This window comes from Eleutherodactylus coqui, chromosome 5 (genome assembly GCF_035609145.1).
Source record: "Eleutherodactylus coqui strain aEleCoq1 chromosome 5, aEleCoq1.hap1, whole genome shotgun sequence".
NCBI classification, from domain to species: Eukaryota; Metazoa; Chordata; class Amphibia; order Anura; family Eleutherodactylidae; genus Eleutherodactylus; species Eleutherodactylus coqui.
In genome coordinates, this window is record NC_089841.1 from 225,935,385 (window position 1) to 225,952,293 (window position 16,909).

Consider the following 16,909-nt stretch of genomic DNA (forward strand, 5'->3'; position numbering starts at 1 on the left):
CAGAGGAATGGTGACGCTAATGATTGCAGCATCGCCGCTCACCATCTGGGTAGACTCCTCAAAGTTTCCAAGGACCTGGCAGATGTCTGCCAACCAGGCCCACTCTTCTGTAAAGAATTGAGGAGGCTGACTCCCACTACGCCGCCCATGTTGGAGTTGGTATTCCACTATAGCTCTACGCTGCTCATACCTGGCCAACATGTGGAGCGTAGAGTTCCACCGTGTGGGCACGTCGCACAGCAGTCGGTGCACTGGCAGATTAAACCGATGTTGCAGGGTGCGCAGGGTGGCAGCGTCCGTGTGGGACTTGCGGAAATGTGCGCAGAGCCGGCGCACCTTTCCGAGCAGGTCTGTCAAGCGTAGGTAGCTTTTCAGAAAGCGCTGAACCACCAAATTAAAGATGTCGGCCAGGCATGGCACGTGCGTGAGGCTGCCGAGCTGCAGAGCCGCCACCAGGTTACGGCCATTGTCACACACGACCATGCCCGGTTGGAGGATCAGTGGCGAAAGCCAGCGGTCGGTCTGCTCTGTCAGACCCTGCAGCAGTTCGTGGGCCGTGTGCCTCTTCTCTCCTAAGCTGAGTAGTTTCAGCACGGCCTGCTGGCGCTTGCCCACCGCTGTGCTGCCACCCCGCGCGACACCGACTGGTGGCAACGTGCTGCTGCTGCTGACACATCTTGTTTGCGAGACAGAGGTTGTGTAGGAGGAGGAGGAGGAGGAGGAGGAGGAGGAGGGTGGTTTAGTGGAGGAAGCATACACCGCCGCAGATACCAGCACCGAGCTGGGGCCCGCAATTCTGGGGGTGGGTAGGACGTGAGCGGTCCCAGGCTCTGACTCGGTCCCAGCCTCCACTAAATTCACCCATTGTGCCGTCAGGGAGATATAGCGGCCCTGCCCGCCTGTGCTTGTCCATGTGTCCGTTGTTAAGTGGACCTTGGCAGTAACCGCGTTGGTGAGGGCGCGTACAATGTTGCGGGAGACGTGGTCATGCAGGGCTGGGACGGCACATCGTGAAAAGTAGTGGCGACTGGGAACCGAGTAGCGCGGGGCCACCGCCGCCGTCACGTTTTTGAAAGCCTCCGTTTCCACAAGCCTATACGGCAGCATCTCCAGGATGATCAATTTGGCTATGTGCACGTTTAACGCTTGAGCGTGCAGGTGTGTGTCTGCATACTTGCGCTTAAACAGTTGCACTAGCGACGGCTGGACGCTGCGCTGAGAGACATTGCTGCATGGGGCCGAGGACGGCCGAGGTGAGGGTGTGGGTGCAGGCCGGGAGACGGTCGTGCCTGTGTCCTGAGAGGGGGGTTGGATCTCAGTGGCAGGTTGGGGCACAGGGGGAGAGGCAGTGGTGCAAACCGGAGGCGGTGAACGGCCTTCGTCCCACCTTGTGAGGTGCTTGGCCATCATATGTCTGCGCATGCTGGTGGTGGTGGCTCCACGGCTGATCTTGGCGCGACAAACCTTGCACACCACAGTTCGTCGGTCGTCTGCACTCTCAGTGAAAAACTGCCACACCTTTGAGCACTTTGGCCTCTGCAGGGTGGCATGGCGCGAGGGGGCGCTTTGGGAAACAGTCGGTGGATTATTCGGTCTGGCCCTGCCTCTACCCCTGGCCACCGCACTGCCTCTTCCAAGCTGCCCTGCTACTGCACTTGCCTCCCCCTCTGAAGACCTGTCCTCAGTAGGCTTAGCAAACCAGGAGGGGTCAGTCACCTCATCGTCCAGCTGCTCTTCCTCCGAATCCTCTGTGCGCTCCTCCCTCGGACGTACTGCAATTACTACTACCTGAGTGATAGACAACTGTGTCTCATCGTCATCGCTGAAAGCTCTTGAGACAGTTGCCGGAAGTCCCCAGCTTCATCCCCCGGACCCCGGGAACTTTCCAAAGGTTGGGCATCGGTCACGACAAACTCCTCCGGTGGGAGAGGAACCATTGCTGCCCATTCTGGGCAGGGACCCGAGAACGGTTCCTGGGAGTCTGCCTGCTCCTCAGAATGTGTCATTGTAATGGATTGAGAAGGCTGGGAGGAAGGAGGAGCAGCAGCCAGAGGATTCAGAGTTGCAGCAGTGGACGGCGTAGAAGTCTGGGTGGTCGATAGATTGCTGGATGCACTTTCTGCCATCCACGACAGGACCTGCTCACACTGCTCATTTTCTAATAAAGGTCTACCGCGTGGACCCATTAATTGTGAGATGAATCTGGGGACACCAGAAACGTGCCTCTCTCCTAATCCCGCAGCAGTCAGCTGCAATACACCTGGATTAGGAGCTCGGCCTGTGCCCACACCCTGACTTGGGCCTCCGCGTCCTCGCCTGCGTACACGTCCTCTAGGCCTACCCCTACCCCTCAGCATGGTGTATTACCAGTAGTGCAGAAACAGAACGCTGAAATTAAATGTGCCGCTAATTGTCCTGTGGTTGGAGGCTGACTTCGCTTACGGAACGCACAGCAGAGCCAGGAAACAATTTTGCGCACGCCTGTAGTGAGACGTAGGTGCGTATGACTGAGCTAGTGGAATTCACAGCGCAGAAGCAGTCAAGTGGCCAAAGGCCAGTGGTAGGCCTTAAGTATTTTGCTTCTATTTTTTTAAATGGTGAGCTGAAACACCAGACAGATACTGTATGCAACATATATTATGTATACTTTTTCCCTCTGGTGGGATGACGGCGGTGATATAACAGGCACAGCAGAGCCAGGAAACAATTTTGCACAAGCCTGCTGTAACGCTTAGCTGCGTATTAATTAGGACTACTACCCCCAGCAGACACGCAGTACACTGAAGACGGTCACAGGCAGCCCAAATATAGTATTTTTCCCCAATTTTTTTGAAAAAGCCCAATGCCTATATAGACAGTATATCTCTTTCACCTTTCCCACTGTCCCTGCCTCACCAGTACTGCCCCTATACTCTGTACAATGACTGCAGACTGAGGATGCTCCCGGCAGGCCGGCCGCGCGGAACTCCGGCTGCCGGGAGCAGGTAAGTATATATATATTCTTTATTTTAACACTTTTCTGGATGAATTGCAGGGAAGGGCTTATATATTTAAGCCCTTCCCGACAATTCATCCCACACTCGCCCGCAGCGCATTGCTTTCAATGGAGCGGGCTGTATTGCCGCTCCATTGAATGCAATGCGCTGGACAGCTCCGGCCCGTTTCTAATGAAACGCGGCTAGGAGCAGATTTTCGGGCGATTTTCGGGCACAGGTCACGCAATTTGCGAATGCGCATCCGTCATGCAATCCGCAAATCGCGCGAAAAAACGCCCGTCTAAGGCCTAAGACTCTACTCTGCAGCAGAAATTTTACTATGTGAGTGAATAGTTTTTTTGTTTTTTTTAAACCTGTTCACTAAGTATTGTACTATACTTAGTTGTGGAATTTCGGTGCAGATTTCACTGTGTAGAATTCTTCTGGCCTCATGGTTTCACTTGGCCTACTACCCCTTAAATAGGGGGAGGAGAAGAGACACTAACAGACCGACTGAGATTGCTGGGGAGGGTTTGCTTTAAGGCCCTGAGGTTCCAGATCAGCATAGTTAGGGAGTATTCATACCGGGGAGCCCAGGTACATTCAAAAAACTCCTCCAGGGCCATTAGGAGGGAGGCCAATTTCCCGTTAATCATTATCCACGACAGTTTAATCTCCACAAGATCAATGCTAACCAATGCCTTACTCGCCCAACTCCTACCCACCCCCTTCCCCGTTTTCCTTTTGTGTTTTGACCCCAGTTTACCCTGTTTTTTTTATTACCGCAGTCACGAGCTTAGGAAATTATTCCTAGATATGTTATTTCCATAATGGTGCAAGGAAGTATTTTGTCTCTAACACCCTCACTGGGTACGTACGACATTCTCTAAGGGTCAGTATCTTCCTTCATATGTTTCAGACCAAAGGCTCTCCTATTGTTGACTGCTATGTTTAATCAAATTTGTATGTAACTTTATTCTATACAAAAATTCAATAAAATGCATGTGAAACAGATTCCACTGTGTAAATTCTGCAACTAGTATGTGGTGCGTGAAAACAGCTTAGCATGTTGTTTGTGAATTATCTACTTATTTACCTATGTTACATTGAATGCCATTTTATATGTGGGCAGGTGTTGGCTCTATTGGGCAAAAACAAGAGAAGGTGTAGCCAGTGTTAGAGGACCCTACATGGGGGAAACTGGTTCCTTGGGGTAAACATTTTGTGACTCACAGTAAGTGGACAGAGGATGATATAATGCGTGAGCCTGTGTGCTGTGTGAGTCTTGTGCTAGCGTCTTGTCAGAGAGTGTGTTTAGTGTGGCTGGGGGAATCATCACGGATGAGCGTACCCACCTGTCAACCGACAGTGCTGACAGGCTTACACTCATCAAGATGAACAAAGCCTGGATTTCCCCAGACTTCTCTTCTCCACCAGCGGACAGCAGCGATACCTAAACAATACGTAGGCTGCACCCGCGGATGGAAGCATCGTTCTCTATCACCATCCAAAACGGGGACCTTTTAGCTTCATCAATCTGTGTATAATATTCATCCTCCTCCTCCTGCTCCTCCTCCTGAAACCTCACGTAATCACGCCGAACGGGCAATTTTTCTTAGGCCCACAAGGCTCAGTCATATAATTTTTGTAAACAATTTTTGTACGTTTCAATGCTCATTAAAGCGTTGAAACTTTCACATCAACCAATTTTTATTTTTACTGAGCTGCCTCCAGGCCTAGTTACCAATTAAGCCACATTAACCAAAGCGATTAATGGGTTTCACCTGCCCTCTTGGTTGGGCATGGGCAATTTTTCTCAGGTACATTAGTACTGTTGGTACACCAATTTTTGGGGGCCCTCGCCTACAGTGTAATCAAATTAATTTTTAGCCCACCTGCATTACAGCTGACGTTACATCAGCTGTGCTGGGCACTGCAATGGGATATATTTATGTACTGCCGGTGGGTTCCAGGGAGCCACCCATGCTGTGGGTCCACAGGGAGTTGTAACTACATGTGTCCACTTCTAAAGAACCCCAGTCTGACTGGGGCATGCAGTGTGGGCCGAAGCCCACCTGCATTAAACATGACATTACCTCAGCTGTGATGGGCAATGCAATGGGATATATTTATGTACCGCCGGTGGCTTCCTGGCACCCACCCATGCTGTCGGTCCACAGGGAGTTGTAACTGCATGTGTCCACTTCTAAAGAACCCCAGTCTGACTGGGGCATGCAGTGTGGGCCGAAGCCCACCTGCATTAAACATGACATTACCTCAGCTGTGATGGGCAATGCAATGGGATATATTTATGTACCGCCGGTGGCTTCCTGGCACCCACCCATGCTGTCGGTCCACAGGGACTTCACAATAGGGAGTTGTACCTGCCTGTGTCTATGAATTAAAAACCCCGGTCAGGTTGGGGCATGCAGTGTGGGCCGAAGCCCACCTGCATTTAATCTGACGTTAGCTCTGCTGTCCAGGGCACTGCAATGGGATACATTTATGTACAGCTGGTGGGTTCCAGGGAGCCACCCATGCTGTGGGTGCACACGGAATTCCCATTGCAGAGTTGTACCTGCCTGTGACTATTTATAAAAAAACGCGGTCTGACTGGGGCATGCAGACACCTTGACAGAATGAATAGTGTGTGGCACATAGGTTCCCCATTGCTATGCCCACGTGTGCAGCTCCAGATGGAGGTGGCACAGGATTGGATTTCTCATTGCTTCTGTACAGCATTGTGGACTATCGCCCCGCCCCTTTTAAAGAGGGTCGCTGCCTGGCCGTGCCAACCCTCTGCAGTGTGTGCCTGCGGTTCCTCTGGCAGACGCACTTATAAATAGACATGAGGGTGGCGTGGCATGAGGGCAGCTGAAGGCTGGGCAGGGATAGTTTGGTGTGTGCTGTGGACACTGGGTCGTGGGGGGGGGGCTTGGGCAGCATGTTACCCAGGAGAAGTGGCAGCGGAGTGTCATGCAGGCAGTGATTGTGCTTTGTTGGAGGTAGTGTGGTGCTTAGCTAAGGTATGCATTGCTAATGAGGGCTTTTCAGAAGTAAAAGTTGTTGGGAGGGGGGGGCCCACTCTTGCCGCTATTGTGGCTTAATAGTGGGACCTGGGAACTTGAGATGCAGCCCAACATGTAGCCCCTCGCCTGCCCTATCTGTTGCTGTGTCGTTCCCATCACTTTCTTGAATTGCCCAGATTTTCACAAACGAAAACCTTAGCGAGCATCGGCGATATACAAAAATGCTCGGGTCGCCCATTGACTTCAATGGGGTTCGTTATTCAAACCGAACCCTCGAGCATCGCGAAAAGTTCGTCTCGAGTAACGAGCACCCGAGCATTTTGGTGCTCGCTCATCTCTAATAAGGGGTCTAAAGGTTGTTTCTCCAGACACACTAACCTTACCACAAACCATCTCATTATCAAACAAGCTTTATTGATGAAGTTCAGTGGCTTACAGACTAAATACACATTAGAAAAACTTAATAATGATCTCATATAATATAGTATTGCATTTGATCTATATATGTATAAAATTATTCCAACAATGAGAAAGAGCCTTAAAATACAACAGTGCAAGACTATGATTTTGCCACAGCTGGAAGTGTAGTGGCCCACAGCTAGGGCACCCACAGCATTTCTTCAGCTACCTCATGTGGAGTGCCTATGTAAGTATGTCAGTGTTGTCTAGCTTGTATAGGTCTCCACCCCTGTCACCCTAACCTCATCTGTGTTGTGTCAACTGTCTATATCTTGGTTAGGATTTGTCAGAGGGCAGGGTTATGTTTAGTCAGGCTTGAGAGAAGAAAAAATAAGTAAAAATGTAGTCGGAGAGGAAGGACATGAGGTTCTGAGCCCAGCCTGGGTTTAGCTTGGGAATACTCCGAGGAAACGGGTGAAGGACGCGACATGGAGCCAGATGCTAGAGAGTCTTCATCGTCCTGGCCTTATTGTGGAAACAAGCCACGGCAGACTCTGTGGATGCAAGTTGTTATTTGGAAGGCAGCACTGGTCCAGGGGAGATCAGCCAAGAGACAGAAGGTATTGCTGATGTATCATCCTTTATTAGTGAATACAGATCCAGAAGTAAAACAGCATGGCAACGTTTCGACGGCTGCTGCCGTCTTTGTCAAGCTCAATACACAGACAGACTAGTGTCCCATATATACTAAAAGAACCCCCCATAAAAATCAAGTGAGATGAAAAATACCTGTGCTCTGGGTGTTGCAGATCCATCACGGCTTAATTATCAGGTGCCTCTCTCAGAAAACCGGAAGTGCATCATCGCCCATAGTATCTCAGGGCGGAAGTACATCCATGCTTACAACGGAGCATGCTCAGCAATCCCTGTACTATGCCCATAGAGGATGTAATGTGCCTGGACACAGATGAGTCACACCGGAAGTGCGTCACTGCCCATATTATCTCAGGGCGGACGTAAATCAATGCCAACAACTGAGCATGCTCAGCAGTCCCTGAACAATCTCTATAGGCAATGTGATGTGTGCAGTGTATACATACTCACATCTCTATAGGATATACAACAGAAGTATATCACATCTCGTATGAGAATAAGCCCTAACAGATAACCTGACAGGATAAGGTTATATAAATAAACAAGTTCATAAACTCAAACACTAAAAGTGATGTCACCCCCGATCGGCCATGTTGTCATAGCAACGGCCGTATTTAACAGGGTGCAAAAATGGGATTAGGAGCACTTTGATAACACTGTGTTTAGCACAATGAGTCATGGGACACAAAAAGCTAAGTTAGAAAAAGCGGATCCTCTCACAGGCAAATAGCCTGTATATCATACGACTGTATACCACAGCCTAGTCCCAAAGATATGGCATAAACTGATACCCAAAGACACTATTGTACCATATTATGTTAAGAGACTCAATTGATGAAAAATACACAGCATATACTGCAAAAAGCACAATAGAGAATTTATTGCATGCACTTCCATAAACATCAACAAGGGCAAATGTTGAAAAAACGACATATCAGGTATGAAGAGACGTACGAAGTATGCATGACAACGAAAAAAAAGTGTGAAAGAAGGTAAGCCGTGTTGGTAACGCAACCCCGGAGAATCTGCAAAAAACGAGAAAGAGAAACAGTTAAAACGGGAAATACAGAATAACTCAGAACAAAAACAACCGCAAAAGAGAAATAACTATAAATACGGAGAGACATGGTAGTCGAGGTTAAGACCTTTGGGGTACAAAGTGTCGAGCTCGAAAATCCATTTTAACTCCAACAGTTTTAGTTTATTTTCCCTGTCTCCGCCCCTAATACTGCGTGGCACCCGATCAATGACCCTGTAGCGGAGCTGGGCTACTGTGTGGCCCGCTTCCATAAAGTGTCTTGCTACAGGTAAGTCTGATTTTTTAGTCCTGACCGTGCTTTTATGTTGGCCAATCCTATCTTTGGCCATCTGCAACACCCAGAGCACAGGTATTTTTCATCTCACTTGATTTTTATGGGGGGTTCTTTTAGTATATATGGGACACTAGTCTGTCTGTGTATTGAGCTTGACAAAGACGGCAGCAGCCGTCGAAACGTTGCCATGCTGTTTTACTTCTGGATCTGTATTCACTAATAAAGGATGATACATCAGCAATACCTTCTGTCTCTTGGCTGATCTCCCCTGGACCAGTGCTGCCTTCCAAATAACAACTTGCTTCCAGTTTACTTTGGCTCCTCAGTGTCCGGGACCTGGCAGGCATGCACGGCGAGTATCTATTATCTTCCTCCACACCTATTTTATGGTGCATATTGCTTTGGTGCTGCTGTTTGGTTACTATTCATATTACATTGCAGACTCTGTGGATAATAGAAGGAGGACAGGCCTAGAAATGGTGAGTGGATATCATTCCCGCTAGGTCAGAAGTTGGCGCATCTAGTAAAGCAAGTGAGAAGCCGTTAGCTTCCCTCCATTCCTCCACTGTCTAATGTGGCTACCAGATAACTTAGACTGGTTGGCGCATCTTCCCTAACAGAAACAGAGAGAGAGTTAAGTAATCAATGCCTGTCATGCGTGTAACCAGCAAATCTACTGACTTTTCTCATTGACTGTAACATCTGCAAAGTGTGAACTGTTTCATAATATTTCAAGTGTCGAGTAAACCGTGTGCCTCCGGTATTACCAAAGTTCTTTGAGCCTGGATTCTTTATTTTTTTCATTACTTGATACTTTGAGGCACTGGTGTCACATGGAACTTTTCTAGCCACCCTTGTGTGATTCATCTACTGAATGGGTCTTCGTTCCACACACAGTAGCCACCACCGTGACTAGGCCTAAGGAATAGCAACCCGCTCGACCTACATCTGCCAACTCAAGCTCGTTGCAGAAGATGCGTTGTGAGGTAGTTGATTGACTGGTGTGTAGAAAACAGAGAGCTCCATAGAGACTGATATGTACTTATTAGTGACATTAGCCACTGAAGGGAGCTTCATCACCACCAAAAGTTTTATTGTATTGCAGTTCATGCTTTGCTCCTCAATAGAGCCCCATTATGTTTATATGTCTCACCTGTGAGAAAGGTTTCCTTTGTAGCAAGATCCTCTGTCTGCAACATAATTTCTGCCAGTGATTTTTCCACAGCCAGAAGATGCGTTGTGAGGTACTTGATTGACAGGCTTGTAGAAAAGAGAGAGCCCCATAGAGACTGAGACACACTTATTATTAATGTTAGCCACTGAAGAGAGCTGCCATCACCAAAGTTTTATTGTATTGCAGTTCAAGTTTTGCACCTCAATAGAGACCCATTATGTTTATGTGTCTCACCCATGAGTAAAGTTTCCTTTGTATCAAGATACTCTTTGCAACATCCTTTCTATCAGTGATTTAAACTATGACAGACCTGTATTGTTGCATTGTTACTTATTTGTGCTTGACATAGAAGAAAGTCTTCTCTGAAACGTGTTGCACTATTATATATTTTTTGCATTGAAAATAAAAAAGGTTTTCTTCAAACCATATAAATCAGGAACTTTCATATTGGCTGGTGGCAGCTTCCTTGGCAGACCAGGATACTAGGGGTGGGGTGGTTGTGGCAGTCCCTGAATCCCCCACCGCAGTAAGTGCCTCTTTATTATTATTTGATCAGATATCACTTTTACACCCACACTTGGGGCACTGCAACTTATACATTTTATTTTCTTTGGCTATTTGCTTTTTTGGCTGAGGTCTTCTATTCCTTCGGGCTGTTCCATTTGTACTTCCCGATACTGAATGTCCTGGGGGATGAGATGTTTGCGGGTGGCAATATAGTGTTTTTTAGAGTCTTTCAGGTCCACAGGTGTGACCACCTGCTTGTTTGTTGGGCTGTCTGCACCAGGTGTCTTTTCTATTAATTTGTCTTCTTACAACTTCCTGAAGTGCTGTCTTGTTTCTAATTGTCTGACTACTGTATTTCAACCTTTCCCTGGGTCTTACAGGACAGCACCAGTGTGCAGGGAGACTTCCTCTGATGAATCTATGATGACAAAGAAAACTTGTAGTAAAAAAAACCTATACCAGGGTGCAGTCAGTAAAGGCGGTCAAGAGGGGTGTCGTTTCTACTTAAGGAGAGCACCCAGAAAGTGTGTGAAGACACATAAAGGGTGAGTGAGTTGGGGGATGGCATCGTCTCTCCCCAAGAAGAGCCCCCAGAAGGGGTGTGAGAAGACACCTGAAAAGTGAGTAACCAGACTTATACGGCCATGCATGTTAGTCTGGGTAATTCTATGCAAATAAGGAAGATAGAACAATACCTCTGCAGCGCCACCTATTGGATGGCAGCATTCCTTCAAATCAAAGTACGACTTTTTAACAAGTCTGTAAAACAATGATTGGAAATAGGAAACCAGTCCAGAAAACCATACACAAAGGATATAAAGGATAAGTAAAGGATATACGTTATCAAGACAACTACTTGGCATTCAACTGGGTTCAAAATATAGTAGATCGTTAGAAATGAGTGCCTTATTTTATTTATACATATAATTTATAAACATTTATTTGTTTTATTTTATCATATCCTTTGTCCCTTTAGAGTTGTCCTAGTGACAATTTGAATATCTGCAAATCAGCTACAAATGGGATGTTCTGCTGGAGTTGTGAAGTCCATCAATATGTCTGCAACTGGGCCCACTAGACGATCTTCTGGTATCCTGATGGAGCAGTAAAAACCTCATATTTATTGTTTTTATTATATGTTTTTGGCAAGTATATTATCCTCTTCCAATAGCTGTAAACATGCTGTTTGGTTCAGTGTAGAATATACTGTAGTTTGCAAAGATATTTTGAATACTGAGTTTTTTCCTACAACACTATTTTAGGGTTGACTTTGCCAGCAGGGAAGAAATGGTTGAATAAAATTACATTTGAATGTTTGTTTCAATAGCATTTCACAGATGACATGTGCTGCTGTATGTCTTGCTTTATTTATACCTTAGGGTTTTGACATTTAAATAATTCTTGAGAGTCTAGAGAAGGAACATGTAACCAGTTTATAAGCAGAAAACATATACAACTCTTATCAAACCATATAAAATATGTAATTTTGGGGGGAATCTCTTCCACTGTGTCTGTTTTAGGCACGTAATATTATTTTTCTAAAAGTATATATATGAGCATAGATATATTGTAAACTAAGAAAATAACTTGATAGTGATTTTACATTCATGTACTGTATAAAGCATTCCGAATATGGCACAGACTAATGCTTCAACAGTATTTCAAATTTGAAATATAAGAAGAAGTAGAGATGAGTGAACTGAACCTGTAACAGAACCCCAAATCAGGTGGAACTTTATTAAAAATCTGGTACAGCGAGAACCCAAATCTCAGATGGTCTATTTCTGCAGAACCGGAGGTTAAAAAAAAACCTTCTAAACTATTTGTAAACATTGTCTAAGGAGGTGGTGGGTTTATGGATGTAGCTCGGGGTTCAGCACTGTTGCCTTGCAATGCTGGAGTCCTACATTCAAATCTGACATCTGCATAGAGTTTGTAAGTTCTGTGTTTCTTCTTCCCATTTTTCTCCTTGGGGCATTTGAGTTAGCTTTGGTGGATACTGCATCTTGCACAGCAGGGGTGTAGCTAAAGGCTTATGGGCCCGAGTGCAAAAGTTCATCTTAGGGGCCCACAATTTCTTTTAACCCCTTAACACAGAGGCGTAACTTGAGGCTCCTGGGCCCCAATGCAAAACCTGTAACTGGGCCCCCAACTATAATGCTTTATTCATAGAACTGGGCTCCCTATATGGAAAGGAGAGACCTTATGGGCCCCTTAAGGCTCCTGGGCCCGGGTGCAACCGCATCCTTTGCATCCCGTATAGTTACGCCAGTGTTGCACATTATTGGTGGTGGTGGTGGTGGTGGGGGGGGGGGGGTCACACTGAGGTTGACACTGTATTGGAAGCGCACTATTTTAGGAGCACACTGTGGCTTGCACTGTAATACACACCTAAGCTTTTGTGAACTCTCATTTGGAAAAGTCATAATGACATGCCAGAAGTTTTTATTGGTGGGGTCTAGATACAGAGCTCCTCCTTGATTGCTAAAACAAGGGAAAAAGGAACTCAGTTGAACACTTTGTCTCTTTGGCAGTGGTCGGCTTTCCTTGGAATATTGAATGTGCTGTTAACCCTTAAAATACAAAAAAATTTCTTTTGTTTCTTTCCTCCCCATTTTTCAATAACTGTAACTTTTATTTATCCATTGACATATCATATTATGGCTTTTTTGCACGATTATCTGCATTTTTAAAGGTAGTATTTAATGTATTAAAAATTATTACAAGTGTGATTATATCAAATGTATACAGCTTTTTAATGTATAATTTTAAAACATAAAAGAACTTTTTCTTTTAAAAATGTGCTTTCTTTCACCATATTCCAAGGCTCCTAACTTTATTTTTCCATCAATGGGCTGTATGAATAGTAGTTTTTTTGTGGATCAACCTGTAGTTTTTATTGTTACCATTTTAGGCTACATATAATGTTTTGATCACTTTTTATTCAAATTATTTTAGAAGATGGATTCTCCTCACCCCCCCCCCAAAACAAACAAACAAACAAACAAACATGCACTATCTTTTTTTCCCTTATGTCATTCACCAAGTGGGATAAATAATGCTAAATTTTAACCCGTTGATGATACGGCCAATTTTTTCTCATATTTTTGGTTTCTGCTCTGCACTTAAAAAAAATAATAACTCTGTTATTTTTCCATCAATGTAGCTGTCTGAGGGTTTGTTTTTTAGAATGAGTTGTATTTGTCAGTAGCACTTTTTAATATACCATGTAATTACTTAAAAACTATTACAAATTTCTAAGTGGAGTGAAATGGCAAAAAAATAAAATAAGCAATTGTCCCATCTTTGTCAGAATTGACAATGGTATTTAAAAGATCAACAGCTGTGAGCAGTGTGTACTCCAGTCGTGACTGTTGTTGCTAGGTATCAGCTGTCAATGCCCACACCATATTAAATCTGTGCACAGAGGACAAGCATGAAAGTCCTGTCGCACACAGAGTTAATAGTTTAGACTCTTACAAATGCAGCAATACCAATAATGTTTTTTTTTATATGAACGAGCTCCTCGTTTTGCCCTGAATATACCATCCCAGGCACTTCAATTTAAATGGCTGAAGACACAGGACTCACCATGGTGAGGAGGAAAATGCAGCCCAGGCTGATGACAGGTGGAGAAAAAGACACCGGCGGTATTAATCACTTCTTCACCCCAGCAGCTCCCACTGACCAAGACACAGCAGAGGCAGCAGAGAGGCACCAGATCGCTTCCCCAGAGCCCCCACCTTTCCCACACAAGCAGAGGATCAGCGCTCACCATGACACATGGGGAACAAAGTGTCAGTGCTAGGAGGTGAGAGAGCAGAGGGGATGAAATCTTCCCCCACCGATGAGACACAGACGGCGGCAGAATGGAGGAACACTTCCCCCACAAGAGACATAATGGCCACTAGCTCTCTCACACCAGAGCCTCAGTAGACAATGGCCGCTGTCTACCCAACCCAGGAGGGTAAGTAAGAGGAGAGGGGAGGGGAGACAGGAAAATGGGGCATTATGGAGGCCTAGATCTGTCCCCACACAGCATGATAGCCATGGAGCAGCTGGTGGGCCACTCCTCCACCGTTATAGCTGGGGCTTCTGGAGTGAGGAAGCCCCTTCCATGCTTGCAGTGCCAAATACAGGATCCGTTGCTCACAGTCAGAGGGAAGCCTCCCTCAACACCAGCACCATCCACAACCCACATCAGAGCCCTCCACCTAGCACCAAACCTAATAGTTCTCCATCTTGACATTCCTCCCCTCTCCAGAATACCAGGGGAACTTGGATCCTCAATACCCCTTCCCCAAGGTCACACATTGAGAATGACAACTGGAACTGGAAGGCACACATAAAGGCTCTACCCACTAAGGCAGAGATAAACTCCTCATTTCCCCACCTTGAAAACACTCACAAGCAGGCAACCTGCTGTGAGCCTGAGCTGGACTCTGCAGCGGGTAGGTCTGGGGTGTCTTTCTCCCTTACACGCAAATTGAAAAAGGTACTGGCCACCTTGAAAACACTCACAAGCAGGCAATAGCCCAGAGTCAGAAAGAGGTGCAGCAAATTGGCCACAGAGTACTCGCAGTTGAGGAAGCCCAGGAACAAACCTTAGCGACCCTTGAGTCTCACTGACAGGTCATTATGTCTCAATCCACACAGATCTCCAGCATCCTGGCTCACATAGATGATCTTAAACAGGCACAGGAGAAACAACATTCGTATAAAAGGTTTTCCAGAAGAAGTCACCAACACATATCTGGAGAACTGGGCTCAGGACTTCTTTGGCTCCCTTACACAGAGGCCTCAGGATAAACCTATAGAAATTGACCATATACACAGATCCCTGGGCCTCAAAACCCTAGATCCCAAACGCCCTTGTGACATAATCTGTCATATTCATTTTTTCAAGGACGAAGAGGACATTCTAAAATGGGCTAGGAACTTAGAAAAACTGGTATATGGTGACATGCAAATCCTGCTACTGCCAGACCTGGCCTGAAGGACCCTGCAGCTTCGTAAAGCATTGAGGCCATTATTGGATGCTCTCCGGGAAGAAGACATCCTTTATCATTGGGGCTATCCTTTCCAGTTGGTCGCCTGGAAAAACGGCAAATCTGCTACCCTTCACACCTTAGGAGATCTCCGAAATCTTCTGGGAACTTTCAACCTCGCTATGATCTCCCTGCCTGACTGGCCGACTCTTCTAACCCTTCCTGCCCAGACGTCAGCTGAGCCTTGGTACACAGTGGAACCGAGACACAAGAGAGAGGAACACAGAGCCCGAAACACTCTGACCTGAAGAGTACTTCTTAGCTTTACGGTTCGCTTATTACCCATGCTGTGGTGTGTGGGAGACCAACCACTTCAGGTTTCCTTGGGATGAAAAAAGGCCAGGTTTCCTGCATGGGCTCTTAAACAAAGTAAGTTTCCATTAAATGTTATATTTCTCCCTTGCTCTTTTCTCCTCTTGCCACTTCTATATTGCTATGCTAGTTGCCTTAATCACAAGCCCTGGTTCCCTTTCGAGGGATGCATTCTCAACAGTTTATCTAAATTGCTTGCTGTTCTAGCTCCTCTAACTAATCTACTACTAAAATGTTGCCTGATACTTCAACAAACCCCTCCTGTGGTTGCATTTCTGTTCTATAGGGGGCGGGCGGGAGCACTTCTTCCACTGTTGTCTCATTTCTGCCTCCCAATAGGCTGGACCACACAACGTGAGGTCCATTTCCTGGTCCCTGACCAGGATTAGCCTATTTAGATCCGGAATAATTCTGGTTGTACAGTTTTTTCCTATGTTTTGCTATTTTGTTTCTCCCTTTCTCCTTTCCTGCCCTCCTTCCTAGTTTGCAGTGGCAGGAGTTCTTCTAGTGGCAACACAATATGGATAGTTTGACTTTCTGTTCCTACAACACCAGGGGTCTAAACAAGCCTTCCCAAAGAGGCCAGATCCTCAAACACCTACATAAAAAAAGGGTTAAGATTAGAGATGAGTGAATATACTCGGTAAAGGCAATTGCTCGATCGAGCATTGCCTTTATCGAGTACCTGCCCGCTCGAGATGAAACGTTCGGGTGCCGGCGGCGGGCAGGGAGCTGCGGGGGAGAGCGGAGCAGAATGGAGGGGAGATCTCTCCCTCCCTCTCTGTCCCCCGCTCCCTCCTGCTGACAGCCGCTACTCACCGCTCCCCCGCGCTGGCACCCGAACGTTTCATCTCGAGCGGGCAGGTACTCGATAAAGGCAATGCTCGCTCAAGCAATTGCCTTTACCGAGTATACTCGCTCATCTCTAGTTAAGATTGTATTACTACAGGAAACACCCTTCGCTACAGGTAACATCCCCAACTGCAATTCTAAACACTACCTGACATGGTTTCACAGTTCCCACCCAAAGAGGAAAATGTGTGGAATATCGATAGCCCTTCATAAACATCTTCCGCATCAGGTTATTACTTCGGAAATAGACCCGGAGGGACAATATGTCTTCCTTAAACTTCTTATTGGTAACAGAACTTTACCCATAGCAAATGTTAATTTTTCCAATCATGCACAGGTATCCTTCGGTCTCTGGATCATGGAAACTCTCTCAAAATTTGCCGCAGGCTCAAGAATAATTCTCGGAGGGGACTTCAACCTCTGCTTTGACCCTGAGCTGAACTCTTCAGCAGGTAGGTCTGGGGTATCTTTCTCTCTTACATGCAAATTGAAAAAGGTACTGGCCTCCTTACGGCTGGTGGATCTCTGGAGACTCCTTCACCTCAAAGCTAAAGATTACAGCTAGCTCACTAGCACATAACAGCTACAATCGCCTAGACTATCTCTTTATTTCTCATGATCTCCTGGACCTGGCACCTTCCAGTTC

The 16,909-nt window shown here is 46.3% G+C and overlaps 1 long non-coding RNA gene across 1 annotated transcript; it reads right to left on the reverse strand.

Annotated features, from left to right (window-relative positions):
• Nucleotides 1-7,910: 7,910 nt before the first annotated feature.
• Nucleotides 7,911-9,614, reverse strand: LOC136627065 (uncharacterized). The gene is made up of 2 exons (XR_010792745.1): nt 9,524-9,614; nt 7,911-8,082 (listed from the first exon to the last, which is right to left on the reverse strand). It is a non-coding gene; the product is annotated as an uncharacterized lncRNA (long non-coding RNA).
• Between the last annotated feature and the right edge of the window lie 7,295 nt (nt 9,615-16,909).